The 19,276-nt window shown below is 41.6% G+C and overlaps 1 protein-coding gene across 1 annotated transcript in view; it reads right to left on the bottom strand.

Annotated features, from left to right (window-relative positions):
- The window catches only part of LOC144755450 (AMP deaminase 1-like), a 2,827,830-nt gene that overhangs the window by 2,334,427 nt on the left and 474,127 nt on the right, over positions 1–19,276 (bottom strand). The gene's annotated exons all lie outside the window — the stretch shown is intronic.

Here is a 19,276-nt window from a genome sequence, read left to right as displayed (position 1 = left end):
TCTATACACGGAGCTACAGTCTTCATGCCCTGAGGTCATAGGTATGGCATCACTTGACAGAGATACTTCTTTGGTGGGGTGTCCTTCTTTCTCGCTCTCACCTATTTCCCTCATAGCATCATCTTCCGCTAATGGAGTATAGCGATTTTCTAGTGTAAGGGGGGTGGAGGAATGCAATAATACCTGCCCCCCCTCGAAAGAGTTGGTCACCTACTCCATGATCTTAAAATACGATTTTAGCGAGGGGGTGGTCTTTACTTGGATTCGTGCAGCCTTGGCCTCCCTCCTTTTCCAGCACTCTCCAAATGTAGTTACTTTTTTCTTTGGGGTAATGGAAGAACTTCTTCCACTGTTTTCACCCCCGTTGTTCCAGCTGTACCCTTCCCTTTCCCCTTACTACCTTTGCTTTTTGCCTCAAATTAGGAGCGGAGTTGATATCTGTTCCTCGGGGGACATTCAGCTCCTCCGTTCACTGGTAAAGTTTTGGGATTTTTACTTTTATCTACAGGCTCTTCAACCCCCAAATGTCCCTTTTGCTTCCCCTGCTGCGGGTTATTCTGAACCTGAGCGTTTCTGTTCGTTTCAAGAATATCCACCGATAGTCTCGCAGGAACCTGATCCCTTTCCCCCACTGCAACACCAGCCTCAACTCCCCCTTCAAGATTAGTAATATGCCCCTTTAAATGGGAAACAAACGGCTGCTGTTCCATCTGCTGATCCTCATCCAGATTTAACATGCAGCTTACCCGAGTCTTGATTTCCCTGACTCCTCTCGGGGAAGTGTCTCTCCACCTTGTATTACCGTCCTCCTGTGCTCCCTTCAATCCTTGCCAGCACCGGAAGTCTATTCGCACCACTGCCGCCAATACTTTCCGCCACAGTACGGCTCTGCATCCTGGTGTGATGTATTCCTATAGGTTCTGTATCGATCCCCCTATTCCTGACCCTATTCTGGTTAACAAACTAACAAGTTAACTAGCAGCCATCCCATGAGGCAGAAAACCCCCATGATGCAGGAACCGTTATCTGATAAAGCCACACTACGGCACAGGAACGTGTTATCTGATTAGGTCATAACGCTTGCCATCTAATTAGACAAGCGATATTCCTCCAGCCCCTGATAAGGCATACGGAGTTCTCAAAACAAATCAAACCTATGACAACCTGGGAAAAACCCTGCGGCCATTGTTTTGATTTCACCGAGAACTTCAGCAAAAGAATGTGCTAACGACCTGGTCGTATGACATCCTTATTGACGTATCTATGTCCATCCTTACGTCAATCTCGGCACCTTAAAGGTATAAATATTACCGATATTGCCCTATGCAAACACACGCGGTGGTGACGAGATCGGAGCAGCCAGACTTGCCGAAGCCCAGAGCACAGCAGACCCCGCTGGCGCAGCCCCGCCTTCCTGACGCGCTGAGAACGAGAAGCCGTTTTTCTCCTGCCGAGAAATCCAGCTCTGGCGCTTCCGGGTAGCCCTCGCAGGCAGCCTGGAATATCGAGACCAGAGACGAGAGATACCATCCCTCATCCATCCTAGATTCCAGGTACAGAACTGAATAACCCCTCACAGAGAATTCTTTAGTCAGTCACTTGGCAAAAACAAACTTAACTTAAACTGTAACTTTCTATTCCCGCCCACGTATTAGGCTTAGGTCAGGTACACGGGGTAGGCGTAGTTAGAAACACCAGTTGAGTACGATTAGTCAAATGTATATGTGTATGTAATATATTTTATTCATTTTAAACCTTCATATGGCTTAGAAACCATATCAATGTTTTTACAGTATTATTTTATACTTCTGCTCTTAATGTATGCACTTTACTTAACCATAAGTATTGCAATAATATCGATCCATTTCTCTTGTATGAGAAAAGAGACTGATCAATAAATAACATCTTTTATTGAACACGCCCGTCTCTTCCTTTTCTCTACAATCTGATGAGACTAAGAATGCACGTACTGACTGAGTAAAATAAATTGCCTTTTGTTCACACGACTCTCGAGATACACTCTTGATTAGGGGAGAGCAAAGTTGTCATGTTCTATGGTTGTCAGAAACTAAATCCCTTCTTGTCTATCCAGGGAGGTTCAACTCCTCCTTGCCTATTCGAGAAAGTTTCTAGTGAACTCTGAGCTAGCTGGCAAACCCAAAACTTTAAGTCTAATATCGACAGTAGTAGACCTAGTTAACGTCTGGTCTAGGCCTATACTATTGAAGGTATTATTCCAATGCGCAGAGCCTATTGGGATAATAGGAACTACACTACATGGCGCCCAACGCGTTTGGAAGGGCGATAAAACTAACGTAAGACATTTAGAGTAACTCAGTCGTGCTTTCTCACTCAGACCCCTTTTTCCCATAATACTCCAAAGACGTCTGGAGTGGGTGAAAGGTAATATCCGCCAAACCTCGCAGGAGGAAACTCCTATGTATGGTACTTGGTTTAGTCAACGTTGAAGGATAAACCGTTCCAAAATATTGTGCATCTAATCTTTGTTTCCATAAGAAACCTGATCTGCAAACAAACAAAGTAACCATCCTGTCGGTAAAATGGTAGACAGTGATGATGAAAGAGAGGCAGTTAGATTAGCAACTGAACTCGCAGCAGCTGATACTGCACTGCAAGAAGCAGACCAGGATATAATACTCATCCCGGTCATCAAAAGGAAATCTATAACCTTAAAACTTATAGAAAATGGACTGACACCTAGAGGTGGTACAGTCATATTCGTAATTGAGGCACACGAATATCGGCAGACAGAGGTATACTATTCATGGATACATTTTCCAGCAGCAAATGCTGTAACAAAGTACTTCCACTATTACAAAACAGAGGAACCTCCTGCAGAGTATACTCCTTTCGAGGAGGTGGAAGTACCACTTAAATTTCAAGAGCATTTGCTCTTATTTAATGGCGCCCTAAAACATAATAATCACATCACCAGGCTCGGTCCTTTAGGTAGACCAGGAGCAACGTGGCCGGTCCTAGCCGGATACACACCACATCCAGAGTTCGAAAGAATGCCTGCAGCAGATCTTTTAGTACAACTAAAACAATTAATAAAGATACATAGACAATTAGTCCAATATGTGATGCGGACTTCAACAATTCAGCCAGCAATTAAAATTCCACAGCTGACCCCTCACCAGGGGAACACAAACAAATTTACACCACAGAACATACAATCCTGCCTAGGTAAAGTACCAGCTAAACGGGAACAAATACCATTCTGGTTAGCACAAAAAATCACCCAAATAGAGGCTGTGTTTCCAGACACCACCCCGTTAGAAAAACACAGGATTCTGACTATCTGTCTTCCAATGGGAATCGCACCACACATTGAGGACTGTGACACTTGGGGTACAGTCTTTGCTTCCATTTACACAAAAACGCACGGTGTTCCATCCATTTCGGTAATACCAGATGTGCTAAAACAAATTCAAGATGAATATGGTCCGGAACCCGCTTTAACTCTTGGTATGAAATTACTGAAAGACTTCAAGCAGGTCTCGGCTATATTATTAGCCAACATAAAGGGAGAAGCAGCAAACGTGGCGATTCGCCAGAGGTTAAAAGAGACAGATATAGCAGACCAACCAGCTGAAATTGCCAGAATCATAGAAAAATCCTATGAGGAACTAGGTAGAGATAGTTTAGGTGGAATACCAGTAAAACCACAACTGATTGAAAGTCCTGAAAAAATATTTATTAATAATAACTCAACATCACAAAAAAAGAGCTGGGATGGAAACAAACAATCCAATCCTAAAGAAAAGAAATTCCAGTCCAGAGGAAGGTCTCCTAGGCGAAGAGAAAAATCTCCGAACCAAAGACACAGGTCACCCCAGAGTGACCCCTCTGGGAAAAGATATAACCTTAGAAATAGGGATAATATAAAGAAGCCTGATAGATATCAAGACATTGATACACATCCCTCTCAATCTTTTCAGACTTCCTCGCAGAAATCGGAAAGAAGAGGACGATCAGAACAAAGAGAAGAGCACGCCAAGTCCAAAGACAAGGAACCTGCTCAGCTAAAAAAGAAATTACAATTTCCAAAAAAGAAGGTAGCCAGTATCAAGGTAGTTAACAATGCCGAGAATACTGAGGACACAACTGAAAAACGGAGAATGGGCTCAGACAATGCTAGACAGCGCAGCAGAAGTGAGCATAGCTCGAAAAGTCCTTATGAATCATCTGGAGACAGTGGACACGAATGAATATCTTCAAGTGGAAACTGCAGACACCAGAGTTAGCAAACCTCACAAAATATATGAAATAACTTTACGTATAGAACGGGATAAGACTAGAAAAATAAGGGGACTATTTTGGGATAATCTCTCCAAGGGCTATGACATCCTTCTAGCTGAAAAAGACTGGCCACCAGAGTTTGTCAGGGAGTGCCCTCATGGCGAAGAAATAATTATGCCTGCCTTCTCAAATCACATCCCAATTCATAAAAAATACACACTTGCCAGAAAGTGGGCAGTAGCTCAAGCTCCTGCTTTATATAAAAATCACGTAGGATGGGATGAGGACTCTCCTCCTCACAAAATACAGTTAAAATCACAACCTACTGCACAGAGGCAGTACCCAATTAAGCAAGAAGCTAAAAAACAGGTAAAAGAAATCCTAGATCAGCTAGAATACCAGGGGGTGATTGAAACTTGCACCTCACAAATGAACAACCCTTTGTTTCCGGTCTCCAAACCAGACAATTCATATCGTCTAGTTTTGGATTATCGACACCTTAACTCATGTTGCAAAACTTTTGCAGTACAAAACTCGCATAGTGCCGCACTAATGAATAACATAGTGCGCAAAAAATACAAAACAACATTAGACATCTCTAATGGATTCTTTTGTCAAAACATAGCACCAGAGAGCAGATATTTGTCTGCGTTCTCAATAAATGGCACTCAAAAACAATTCTGTCGGTTAGCCCAGGGGTACAAGAACAGCCCGGGAGTATTCTCAGCGAGAGTAACAGAATTACTACAAACATATGACGACGAAGCATTATCGTATGTCGACGACATATACTTAACAGATGATGACTTGGAGACTCACTTGAAGCGAGTGAACACCATAATACTTAGGTTCGCAGCAGAGGGTTACAAATTCAACTTTAAAAAATCCAGAATTGCCCATCTGACAGTCCTGTTCTTAGGATATGAATTATCAAGTGAAGGCAAAAGCCTGGCTGACAATTTCCTAGAGAAATGTGCCGTACTCCAAGCACCTAGAACACTAAAAAACCTACAGTCAATTCTAGGCTTCCTAAATTTCGGAAGAACATACATTGCAAATTACGCAGAAAGGGTCAAACCCCTTTATGATCTGATAAAACCAGATTTTAAAAGAACCAATTGGACTCAAATACACACAGAAATTCTGAGATCCTTACAAACAGACATGTTAATTAAAACAAAATTAGAAACACGTGATAACACACGCAATCTTGTGATTCGAGTCATCCCAGGAAGATGCGGATTCACATACCTGACCTCTAATGAGGGAGAAAAGGTACTATTTGCATTCAAATCACACTTGCACACAGAAGCTGAAAAGAAATTCAGCATTAAAGAAAACATTGTTCATGCAGTTCAAACCGCAATAGCTAGAGAAAAAGATCAAGCGGACGGTAGACACATCACAGTCAGAACAGCGGAATCAGCCTTTGAGGCATTAACAACACCATGTAATTTACCAACAACAACATTGGATCCGGAATGGATACAATGGGTGAATTCCATTACAACGGACAAAGTATACTACTACTTTGATCCAGAACTAGAGGAACTAAAAAATCTAGAATATGAAAGAACATTCCCTCTGCCAATCGACATTCTGCCCTTACGACAATACGCTTGTGTAATCTATACAGACGACATGCTCAACCCTCCGTTTGGGGAGAACAAGCATACAACCCAACATGTGAGATTACAAAAGAAGTGTGGCGCGGAGGTAAACTAAGACCTCTATTAACAAAAACACACTCAGTAGAAACTAATTCAGAACAACAGACTGAAATAATAGCATTGAAAATGGCGCTAGATAATGCGGATCGCGAATTCCCGACACTTATAGTGTCCGATTCATATTACTGCGTCAAATCATATAACAACGGTTTGCAGACATGGATTCAAAACGGTTACAAAGATGACACAGGTGAAACAATAAAGCAAAAACTGCTTTGGGAACAAATAGCTCTTTTACAAAAAGAACTACCAAAGACTCACGTGACACACTCACTGAGTCATCAGCGTGATGGCGTTCACGTTGCAGGGAATTCATTGGCTGAGACAGCCACAGCGGTAGCAACTAAATCGGCTTCCGTAGTTCGAAAAAAGCGTACAGTGAAGTATATTGACGGCGAAACAGTGCTGGCGGTGAAAACGTCATCAAAAGGCGACTGCTCAGCGCTACCGATCAACTATCCACTCAATTATACATACATAATCGATGCAAACTCCATCCCTTTTGCTCGAATCCCTGGAGTGGGGGATAGAGTGATTCCAAACATGGACAGGAGAAACTTGTTAATCGCAGACGCACATATGGGCGAGGGTCTCAGACACCTCAAACTGAAAGATTCTCTGGAAGAACTACAATCGAGGTACTGGTGGCCAGGCATGAGCCTGCATCATACCATTTTTGTAAAGAACTGCCCAAACTGTAACAGGAATCGCAGTGGTGAGAGACACGGTGTAATACCGTGTCGTTTCACTCCAGAAAAAATCAACAGTAAAAAGCAAGGCTTGCGATTAACATATACAGGCTAGTTTCCACTTATAATGTAGATCACCAGCACTCGGCTGACGTCTGGACTGTTATACAAAGATTTGCGAGTCTAAATGGCATATACGCTAAGAGCATGCTACGTTTGACCATTGTTTTCACTCTAGCCCTCCAGCCTGAGGGAAACATGGCCAAATGAGCACAGCCCAGCGGGAATCTTCTCACTTCCTTCCTGAGGGATACGGGATGGTGTAAAGAAAAAACCAAGGCATAAAGCAATCTATAACGGAAAGGATATTAGGTTCGGGAGCTGGGTGGGTCAAACATCTAATAAGTGTCCAACGTAGTCTAAATAACCTGCCAAGAAATTCTCTGAAGGGATTCAGTCCGTACGAATTATTATTTGGAACTAGGATGTTAATCTCTGACCTTGACAGTCAGACTTCAGTGGTAAAGGAAAAAAGCTTTGATATCAAAGATCGTTTGGCTATTTTACAGGACTTAAATGAAACAAGAAAAGACCTGAGCAACATAAAGTTGAAACAGCAGCCAACAACCACTGAAGAACCACCACCTGTCCCAGCAAGACCTGTCTGGATTCCAAAAGTCGGGGATCTAGTCAGAGAAAAGATCGCGGTAAAGAAGGAATTTGGGCCTTCTTACAGAAAAGCAGTTCCTGTCTTGTCTGTCAACGGGACAAGATCAGTTGTACTACCGCCGCTTGCTGGTAAAAAGGAGAACCGAGTTGTATCCATCGACCTGGTAAAACCACAATCATGTGGCCGATAACAAATAGTAGGCCAAGTGGACTCCCGATAAGTAGTAGAACACCAAGATTTGCTACAAACACAGAGGTTCAATCTAAGAGGCTAATCACATTAGAAACGCCTACAGATCTACAACAAGGACTATGCAACAATGCAATGGAACTTAGACCTCTGAACACCCAAATAAAAACATTTAGCAGAGACACACCAACCTATAATGAAGTAACAAACGACTATGCAAGAAACAGTAATCCTGAAGCAATTGGAACACTTGACAGAACTGCATCCGGCTACTTCATAAACTTCGATGATTCCTCTGAAGACCTAAGTGATTCAAAAACACAGCCATCATCAAAAACCTTTAAAGATAAAGCTAAAGTACTTTTGAAACAACTGAAAGAAACATATCTAATTTCTCCATGGATCGAATTTTGGGTGGGTTTTGGTGCATTTATCCTCATACTTTGGCTCATCATGATACTAACTTTGGGACGCTTCATTGAGGGAAAATATGCTAAAATGGACACAGCAAGTCAGAAAATCAACTTGATCCTCAAACCACACACATCTTCACACGTCGAGAAAAGAGGACTTTCTTCAGTCAACTTCACAGCCAATCCTATACCGGGTGGGGTAGCATGGGACAACACTGACTACGAAATCTATGGTCCGGTTGAAATCCTGAAATATCCACACCAAATTAAAATCTCATTGAGTGACTTTGTAAAACCAAGCTCATTTGCTGATGATTGGGACTTTGAAAGTATAAACAATATGATGTCTGACTTAGTGATGTCTGCTAAATTTACCAAACATGATTATTTGCAGGGTTCTACAAATTATGATAGTATGTATTGCTACAACCACTATGGTAACCATTTTTTACATAAGTCTGCACAACCTAGAAATGTTTTAAATTATAATCAATGGGAACATTGTGCAACCCCTCCAAAAGGAAGCTCAAGAACCGTTTACGACAAATATTCATACTTTTCAGGTTTTAACACAAGTAATGCAGAAACATTTTATTTTAAATTGTCAAATAAGACAGGGACAAAGACCATGATAACAAACACGAAATTGATATATTCAGACTCATTCTTTGAACAAATGAATACTTTTGGTTTTGATTATTGGGACAAAAATGTTGAAGTAAAGAGTGTTTGGGGCACAAAAGAATGGCAAGTACAGGGTATAGAATCTTTGTTTAGAGCCTGCATGATCCCAGAACAAATTATATTTTTAAATGACACTGTTCAACAAACTACCTGTCTTGGCTTAGTCAAAATCAAAGACTTAAACAAACCGTCTATTCCAAAACCAACAATGAACAGCAATAGCTCTACAGATGAAGAGATAGACGTAAATTATGTATTAAACCAAAACAGAACACATCCAGATTGGACACAGTGGTTGATCTGGCCCACAGATACTAATAACTGTCAAGACAGATTCCTGAATAAAACACAGGGGTTCAAAATGACCAGGCCAGACCCTAGATATTCCCAAAGACAACAGCCAGGAATAATAACCACCTACAGTGTGGGCAAATTATGCCTTCAATGGCTACAAACTTCCACACTGGCAGAAATTAAGCAACACCTAACTTTACTTACTGATGGTGCTGACTTGCGTGATTTTACTATGGGACCACGCAAACAGCGTCAAAAGCGTTTCATAACAGCCTCTGTATATGCAGCATACAATGAGGCCTGGAAGGTTACTCAAATTGAGACAGCAGAAAGGATACGGGAAATTGACCGTATTCATTTGGAAAAATCACTTTCTGTAGTGGACAATGGGTGCAATCGACATAATATCGCAAGACTTACTGTTATTACAACACGGTCAGTCCCAATTGCGTTCTATTTTACAGCTTGGCTGGACGTTACAAAATCTGCGTTCAGGCTATGTGCCTTGGCGTTTAATCAACACAACGTCACTATTCCATATCTTTAACCTTACTGATAGACAAATCAGTATGGCCCAGAAGGGTGCTGATTATACAATCCTGAGCATTGAGAAACTCGAGAGATTACCAGTGACAATGTCAGAACGACCTGTCAGTGAATGGATAATACATGGGATAATTAATATTCCAATATCAACCTTCAGGTTTCAATACTGCCAAAAATATATACAGGCTGGCATGTACGAAAAATTGGGAAAAGGGTACATTAAAACAACATGGAACCTGCCCTATTCACATGCATGTGTCAGTAATAAAGGACAGAAAGTGTTTCTTAGTGGCAATAATTGTGCGATGTCACTAAGCGGTACACTTCTGTGTAACGGAATTAGTTTGCATGGAGCCTGTGAAGGGAACTCAAATAACCTTTCATGTCACCAGCTAGGCGCACCTGCAACAGAGATAGAACCATTCTTTCAGAGACTCTATAATGGGAGTTACATTCTAATTGTAGATCGCAGATGCTGTAGTCTTATGCCCGGGACTCCTTATCTCGTAACTACGACTGCGAAGGTCAAGTGCTGTGGACGCTTATTGTTCCCCAGCTCCTTTCCAGACAGGGAGGCAAGGGCATGGCCCAACTTGAAAATTACTTCTATTCGAATAGATACTTTAAGCAGAATGAAAACAGTGCTTCTTCAGACGCCGACAAAGCTCACGTCATCAAAAGAAACGTATGATCTCCAAGTCGCAAGGACGACTGCAGAGATACATTCATTGTTATCAACTAATTCCCCCATACATTTCGCAGAAATCCTGAATGAAATCTTAAATATTTCTGATACCAGTGGAGTCTCAAAAGTATTTAAGACAGTATTTTCGATGGCATTAACACCATTCAAAGCCATACTGGGTATTTTTCCAGATTTCGTCCATTCGATTTTTGGCGGACTTCCCCTCATTTTGGGACTAATTGCAGGAATCCTATTCTTAGTCCTTATATTTCGTTATGGCAAACCATGTCACAGACAAAACACCTGCGACAAGGGAAGAAACAATCCTAGCCATTGGATACCGGGACCGGATATCAAAAATCCTGGGACTATCCCGGCTTAGAGACCTGAACATGACTTGGTTTCTATCATTTCGACCAATGTGGCAACGATGTGTTTTACCTGTATTAAGGTGTCTGCTATGCGGAGAAGAATGCGTGTTAGACACCTGTCTGACGCTACAATCGGATGCGCCAATGGATGCAGAAACATTGTTGAGTCCAACAAAGGCTCATGCTTTGTGCTGCCCTCAACGGCTTCCAATCCTGATGACGGCATTCGTGGAAGCTTGACCACTACGATTAAGGGGTAGTGAAGTTCAAGATGAAAGCAGCATCGATCAGGTACGACCTTCTGTCAGCAATCCAAATCAAAATGTCAATGGAGACAATCATGCGCACGAATGCATGGTTACACCTATTTCCGAGTTAGTGGAACTCTCCCAGGAAGCTGTTGACAACTTTTTCGAGAGTCTAAATGATATGATGTTCTCACCAGAGCAGAAATAGAGACTTTTGAGCAAGCTCGTACACGGCGTTCCCTGAATTTGGCCTTCAACTAGAAAAGCAAAATACCATGAACATTTTTCCCTCCAGTTCACGGACAGCAATTTTTTCAGCAGCCCCAAAATATTTTTGCATATTTTTCGGGACACTATCTTCTGCTTAAAGTAAGAACTATTCTTAGAGAACTAAGATTTCTACTTTTTAGATAGCTTATAGACATTAGCTGCCCGCTGGTTTGTTCATAATTATTTTATTCTGTGATGAAATGGTCTCGAACTTCTTTTCTGTATTAAGAGCCATTTCATGTGTAAATTCTCATATACCAATTAGTGATAATGTATAGATATGCGTGATTACTTTAGCATTATTCTACGGCTTGAGTGCATATATTACATATGACTGTTTTTTCCGTATATTTGATAATTTCAAAATGCATTTATGTATTTTGGGGTGGTAAGGTATACACGATACTCTACAGTATGTTTTACTATGCATAGATTAGAAAATATGTCCATAGTTAGCGTGGAGTGGGTGTGATGTATTCCTATAGGTTCTGTATCGATCCCCCTATTCCTGACCCTATTCTGGTTAACAAACTAACAAGTTAACTAGCAACCATCCCATGAGGCAGAAAACCCCCATGATGCAGGAGCCGTTATCTGATAAAGCCACACTACGGCACAGGAACGTGTTATCTGATTAGGTCATAACGCTTGCCATCTAATTAGACAAGCGATATTCCTCCAGCCCCTGATAAGGCATACGGAGTTCTCAAAACAAATCAAACCTATGACAACCTGGGAAAAACCCTGCGGCCATTGTTTTGATTTCACCGAGAACTTCAGCAAAAGAATGTGCTAACGACCTGGTCGTATGACATCCTTATTGACGTATCTATGTCCATCCTTACGTCAATCTCGGCACCTTAAAGGTATAAATATTACCGATATTGCCCTATGCAAACACACGCGGTGGTGACGAGATCGGAGCAGCCAGACTTGCCGAAGCCCAGAGCAGAGCAGACCCCGCTGGCGCAGCCCCGCCTTCCTGACGCGCTGAGAACGAGAAGCCGTTTTTCTCCTGCCGAGAAATCCAGCTCCGGCGCTTCCGGGTAGCCCTCGCAGGCAGCCTGGAATATCGAGACCAGAGACGAGAGATACCATCCCTCATCCATCCTAGATTCCAGGTACAGAACTGAATAACCCCTCACAGAGAATTCTTTAGTCAGTCACTTGGCAAAAACAAACTTAACTTAAACTGTAACTTTCTATTCCCGCCCACGTATTAGGCTTAGGTCAGGTACACGGGGTAGGCGTAGTTAGAAACACCAGTTGAGTACGATTAGTCAAATGTATATGTGTATGTAATATATTTTATTCATTTTAAACCTTCATATGACTTAGAAACCATATCAATGTTTTTACAGTATTATTTTATACTTCTGCTCTTAATGTATGCACTTTACTTAACCATAAGTATTGCAATAATATCGATCCATTTCTCTTGTATGAGAAAAGAGACTGATCAATAAATAACATCTTTTATTGAACACGCCCGTCTCTTCCTTTTCTCTACAATCTGATGAGACTAAGAATGCACGTACTGACTGAGTAAAATAAATTGCCTTTTGTTCACACGACTCTCGAGATACACTCTTGATTAGGGGAGAGCAAAGTTGTCATGTTCTATGGTTGTCAGAAACTAAATCCCTTCTTGTCTATCCAGGGAGGTTCAACTCCTCCTTGCCTATTCGAGAAAGTTTCTAGTGAACTCTGAGCTAGCTGGCAAACCCAAAACTTTAAGTCTAATATCGACAGTAGTAGACCTAGTTAACGTCTGGTCTAGGCCTATACTATTGAAGGTATTATTCCAATGCGCAGAGCCTATTGGGATAATAGGAACTACACTACACTGGACCCCCACCGCTCTGCACCGCGGCTGCCTCCTCAGACTCCGCCTCCGCCTCCCGTCCCATGTATCTCGTTAAAGCCGTAGTTCCACCAGAAGACAATAAACAAAAGTAATAGTGTGTTTTAGAGACTGAAAAATCAAATTAATTGTGTAGCGTCTCTAGTCATTACCTATCCGGAATTTCTCTGGTGTTATAGATTGCGTTTTCCATAGTCTGTCATGCTTTTTAGTCCTGCTGTTACGGGAGCTCCCGCGACCGCTGTCAACCCGCCGCCATGTTCCTCAGATCGCAGTGGTATCTATGCCCTGGATACCTTAGTACCATTTACTAGAGAGTTATAAGGATACCCAAGTATCCAATCTGGGATGTACCTAAGTACTGAACACAACAATCTAGGGAGAAAATAGATAGACTGGGGTCCTGATTAGCAGGATTCCAGGCAGACTAGTCAAAATACAGCTTAGCACCAGGCAAAAAGTCGGGGTAAACATAGAAGTAGATCCTACTTTCCTAAAAACATGGTGGGCCCGATTCACAGAACTAACTAGTCAGACTAGTCAAAATACAGCTTAGCACCAGGCAAAAAGTCGGGGTAAACATAGAAGTAGATCCTACTTTCCTACAAACATGGTGGGCCCGATTCACGGAACTAACTTAAGACAAAATCCTAAACTTACTACCATTTTGGTATTCACAGAAGGCACTTACTCATTATGGTATTCACAGAAGGCACTTACTCATTTTGGTATTCACAGAATGCACTTACTCATTTCGGTATTCACAGAAGTTAGGAGTCCTCTTTCTCAGATCCTTCTGGTATTTTAAGAATTCTCAGATTATTCTTCTGTGCTTGCATTTCCAGCCTCTCTATATCTGCCTGTAGGGATCTGTTTGAGTTATCAAGGAGTTATCAAGGATTCTACATCTTTCGTATTGCCTTGCACCGTTTCGGCAAGGGATTTAACCTCAAGTTCAAGAGACCCAGTCCGTGCACAGATATCATCAAGTTTTGTCTCCATCGCTTCACATTTCTCACAAATCCCAATCTGATTGGCCTCCGATATCTCAAACTTGGAGAGCAAATCGCCCGTAATGGACTGAAACAAAGACTCCAACTGTGACTGACGCCATCTGATCTCCCCCCCTTAGAAACTGAGGGATAAACTCCTCGTCTGTTTCCTTAGCTACTGCTACTAAATCGTCATCTCTTGCCACAGTAGCTATGGTAGATGCAGGTACTGGAAGCAAGGAAGCTGATACAGCTAATGGAACAGATGAAACCGGAGAAGAGTAAGCAGCTAAAGCTGCAGCATCCGTGGGAGAAGGAGTAATACCTAATACCGGAGGAATATCACCAGATACAAGCGTGGGTTGTTTAACCCCCTCTACTTCAGAAATACCCGCAAGAGGAGAGAAGCGGTTTTCAACAGGAATTGGAAATGAGCTCTACAGGGAGGGAGTTGGTTCTCTTGATATCACTGCCTGCTCCATTATCCTGAAATAAGATTTAGTGGTGTTAGAGGAGCCTCACAATTCTCTGCAAGGTCCTGACCCCCTTTAGACTTAGGTTCAGATTTGGAGCCCAATTGGTAACGATTTTTAACAAGGGGTAGTTTTAGTACGGGTGCCCCCCCTGCTTGCAGCTTTCCCAGAGAGTCAGTCTTATTCTTTGAAAACTGCAGAGCTACTGCCCCACATCCACTTATACCAGGATTGTTTACCAAATCTGGGGCAGGGGCGAGGTCAGGATCCATACGCCAACACTCACTTCCCACCAGCACCCATCTTACCAAATTGCGCCGTGGGACGGAGTAATGCTGTACTGTGTCACGCCCTACCACTACTGCACGTCGCGGTGTCCCAACACAAGCTGCCTCTGTGCCTCGATAACAAACCCTCGCTGCAGCAGCCTGGAACCAGAGACTGGAGCTACGTCCTCTGTAGCAGTGGTACGCTGGCAACTCCGCCTCCAACCCCATGCGGTCCCCTGCTGCCGTGGCGAAGAAACAGAGTAGCGGAGACTCCTTCCTCCGATTCCCAGCGGAGAGAAACAGAACAAAGGGGCCGGGATTAAAAAGGTCAGTATTTTCCCATAATCGCTAAAGAAAACGCCACGTTCTTACCAGGCATTATGTTCCAGCCAGCCGAAAAGAAAGAAAAAAAGCTGTATATTGCAATCTTAAGCCAAGCTGATCCTCGGAGCTCGTCAGCCCACCGCCATGTTCCCCATGTAATAATCTGAGAATTCTTAAAATACCAGAAGGATCTGAGAAAGAAGACATTAAGGGATTTGCGTGTAATTTACTAAGAGATGGAATTCTGAAGGACAGAGAGGATATTGATTTGGAATCTGAGATACAGAGGGTGCACAGAGATACTTTTAAGTTGCACTCGAACAGGAAAGCGCCAAGGAACATATTAGTTAATTTTCAGGCGTATACGTTTAAGGAATTGATTCTGGGTAGAGCCTTGTCCCAGAAGGCTTTATATTTTGATTGCGGGCTGTATCAAATACGTTCTGACATCGGGAAAAGAACTGCGCAAAGGCAGTGGGAGCTCGGCTCCAGAATGCCAGAGTTAAGGAGCCTGGGGGCTCATGTACAAATGAAAGTCCCCGCATTACTCAAAGTAATGTGGAAGAACAAAATGCGCAATTTTAGTTCTCCAGAGAATGTAGACTCTTTTTTTCCTTACCTGGAATGTCAATGGTTTGAGGAATAGGATTAAGCTGTCCCGGGTTTGTGAGTTTTTAAAGGATAGTGAAGCTCATATCTGCTTGTTAGAGGAAACCCACATAGAGGCTCAGGAATGTAAATTTGGGTTTAGTAAATTAAGCTGGGTGCAGGATGTATTATGTTCTAAACAAACCCGTTGTAAGAGGGGGGTGGCACTCATTGTAAGAGGAAACGCAGGGATTAAGGTGGAAAAATCAGATACAGATCAGTCAGGGAGATGGTTGGTGGCCAGCCTGACAATTTGTAGTTCCCCATTAGTCTGCGCAGGTTATTATGAGCCGAAAGCCTTAAAGCCTTAAAATTAGGATATTTCTCAGTTTAGAAGTAGTAAAGTTAGGACTCCTAACTTTAGGACTCCTAAATACCTTCTTTGAATACCGATACTACTAAACTGAGAAATATCCTAATTTTAAGGCTTTCGGTATTCACAGAAGGCATTTAGGAGTCCTAAAGTTAGGAGTCCTAACTTTACTACTACTAAAATGAGAAAAATCCTAATTTTAAGACTTTCGGAATTCACAGAAGGCATTTAGGAGTCCTTAAGTTAGGACTCCTAACTTCTGTGAATACCGAAATGAGTAGTTGTCTTCTGTGAATACCAAAATGAGTAATTGCCTTCTGTGAATACTAAAATGAGTAAGTGCCTTCTGTGAATACCAAAAGTAGTACGTTTAGGATTTTGTCTTAAGTTAATTCTGTGAATCGGGCCCGTATTGTCCATAAATAACATTCCCACCGTGCTTACATCTGCCTACACCCAGCTAGATATATGCTGCATTGTTACTATCCTCAGTGGTAAATGAAGTCCTATGAGTGGAATATTAGGGGCATATGGAGTCTGCACCATTATATAACGCATCACCCTTGTCCAGTAGCACAGTGCAATCCTTAATAGTGGGGGCACAGTCGATGGAAGCCTACTTTTTGGCAACAGTAGCATATGAAGTGCTCCCCGTACCCATTCCCGCTTAGTCATTGCAATCTCTTGCAAATTGCGTTCTTCAATCTAGTACGCGAGCCATTGCAATAGACTTGCATAACAATACGCTTTTAAGTTTGGGACCCCCATCCCCCCTGATTTTCTGTCTAAGTGGATTTTTGATAATCCTATCCTCCTGCCTCCCATCCCCCAGATCAATTTCACTATCAGGGTATCTAGCTTTTTAATAGTGTCGATGCGGTGGTTGTTTTTAATCATTTGAGTGGGTAATTACTAGCAAGAAAACCCCCCTTTTACTGCTGTACAACTTCAGCTTTGGTGCTGGGATGGGGAGACCTTATGGCTTTATTTTCACCACCCGTTCATTTATTCTTTATAAAGCGTTATTCTGTTTGTGGGGTGATGCCTATCTCCTTCAAGGTCAGGCTATACATGACACCAGTTATCATCGGAATGTATGTGGACATTTTCAGGGGAATTCTATGTACCGTGATGGACTCATTGTTTTCTGTTTTATGGACTCAATTGCATTATTGATACCAACTTTCTGTATTCCTATTCATGTGACTGTAACTATTCGTACTGAACCGACTATTCCTGTACTGATGATTCTCTTTGCAGCTCCTAATAAAAAATCTTTTGAACATAAAAAAAAATAAAAAAAAAATAAAGCGTAATTCTGTGAGCGCTGACATATACCTTTTCTTAGTTCCAGATTTTATCTTGTAAAAAGGGTTGTGACCTTTTGGATAAAATACGGTGCGACAAACTAAGCATAATAAAGGTACGTTTAGACTCTTTGGTAATAATAACATTTGTTAGGAGGATCTAATAACACATTGTTAGTAATTGGGACCTAGTTCTTCTATTTTTCCTGGATGTAGATATTGGCCATCCTATTTTCAGGTTATCCCTATCTCTGTAGGCCTTTTCTACCCTAGGACTGACAGGTACTTTGTTGAGACCTTGTTCAGATACGTGGTTGTGATGTTGGTTCAACATAACTTGCTGCATGTAAAGGCTTTTTGTTCCTCACCAGTGTTTAGGTCTGCTTAGGCCTCGGGTTGATGTCATGGAGGAAACATAGTTGTGTCATGCAAAGCCTTTTTAAGCCCCATTAATGAGTCTGTCAGACTTGGCATTGTAATCGTTATGCCTAGTGACACTTTGTATGGAGGGTTTATGCTCTGTCTTTAGATTTGTTAGGTGTATGGCAATCTTATATACCACCAGGGATATGAATTGGTTGAACAATGAGGTTATGTATTGATATATTAGTGAATATGTGGTTTTATTTAAATTTTAAATTGTTTTCATTTATTACAGATTTTAATGTGGTAATTGGAAACAAATATTGTTTTCCTGAAGAAGTTGATGGCTGTAGATGAATTGCCCACCAAAACGCGTCGATGCTTCTGAGAGTGGAAACTACATTAAGTCAGAGAAGACAATTATATTGAATGAAGATTGGAATAATAACCTTAAAAACTATACTTGATCTATGTTTGAGTATTGTACCTTCTCTCTATAAATAGGATTCATTTTTGCCTTATTGCATTTCCAATTGTGTACAGTTTTTAATTATGTTTTTTGTGAATGTTATATGTAATGAATTGTTGTGCTTGATTAATATGGTCATTGCTTTTTTAAAATAAGAATTTTGTTTATGTTAGAGAAAGACCACAAGAATCTGAAGATTGCATATATATTGTGTTCTTAATGTTTTTAAAGATTTCCTGAATAAATTTGTACTTTTTATTTTTGGTTTTAATTTGTATTGATTACATTTCCTCCTTCTTCATCTGACTGGTGTGTAAAGGGTGTTTGTGGAAAATTGATGCTTGGTGTGTAACATTTACTCGAAGGGGGCTCCTTTTTAGACTTTGATATCTAGCGTTTTAAACACAAGAGCCGGGACTACAAGCGGCAGGTTTGTTAAATAATAAAGTAGTCTGGGAAGCATTACCATTTTAGCAATAGCAACTCTTCCTTCCACCGATAGTGGTAGGAACGTCCAAAATTGCATTCGTGTTTTAAGAGCTGCAATGGCCCAGGACAAATTACCATCCAATAATTCTTCCACAGTACTGTACACATGAATACCAAGGTAACAAAACGTGACTGTCGCTGTTTGAAACGTCCAGCGGCCAAATCGCATTGGATCTTCCTGCGTATCATCTGCAAAGAAGTACGCATATGATTTTGTCTCATTAATGGTAAGCCCTGATAGTAATTTGAATTGATGAAATATTGCGGGGATTGTTCATGACTGTCCCTACGATTATTAAAATATAATATTAAATCATCCGCATATGCCGATATAATGTGCACACGGTCTCCTACTCTTATCCCTTTATGTTCCGCAGTGGTTTGGATTCTAATTGCAAGGGGTTCTAGTGCTAGGATAAAAATCAAAGGTGATAGCGGGCACCCTTGTTGAGTACTTGTTCTACTGTGTATTGCTGTGATATATGCGCACTCATGCGTGCACGTGCCATGGGGTTCGTATACAATAAGTTAACCCATTTCACATTTCCATTTGGAATTCTAAATTTTGATAGAGTGCGGAGTATGTAGCTCCAGTTCAGGGAATTAAATGCCTGACGCAGGTCCAGGGACACACAGCCTTGGGTATTAATAGTTTCTGGTGTTTTGGTCATGACCTGATGTAATCTCCTAATATTAAGTGCTATGCTTTGTCC

This window comes from Lissotriton helveticus, chromosome 5_1, assembly GCF_964261635.1.
Source record: "Lissotriton helveticus chromosome 5_1, aLisHel1.1, whole genome shotgun sequence".
Lineage (NCBI taxonomy): Eukaryota > Metazoa > Chordata > Amphibia > Caudata > Salamandridae > Lissotriton > Lissotriton helveticus.
The sequence above is the reverse complement of the archived record's forward strand: the minus strand, read 5'-3'. Positions and strand labels throughout refer to the sequence as shown.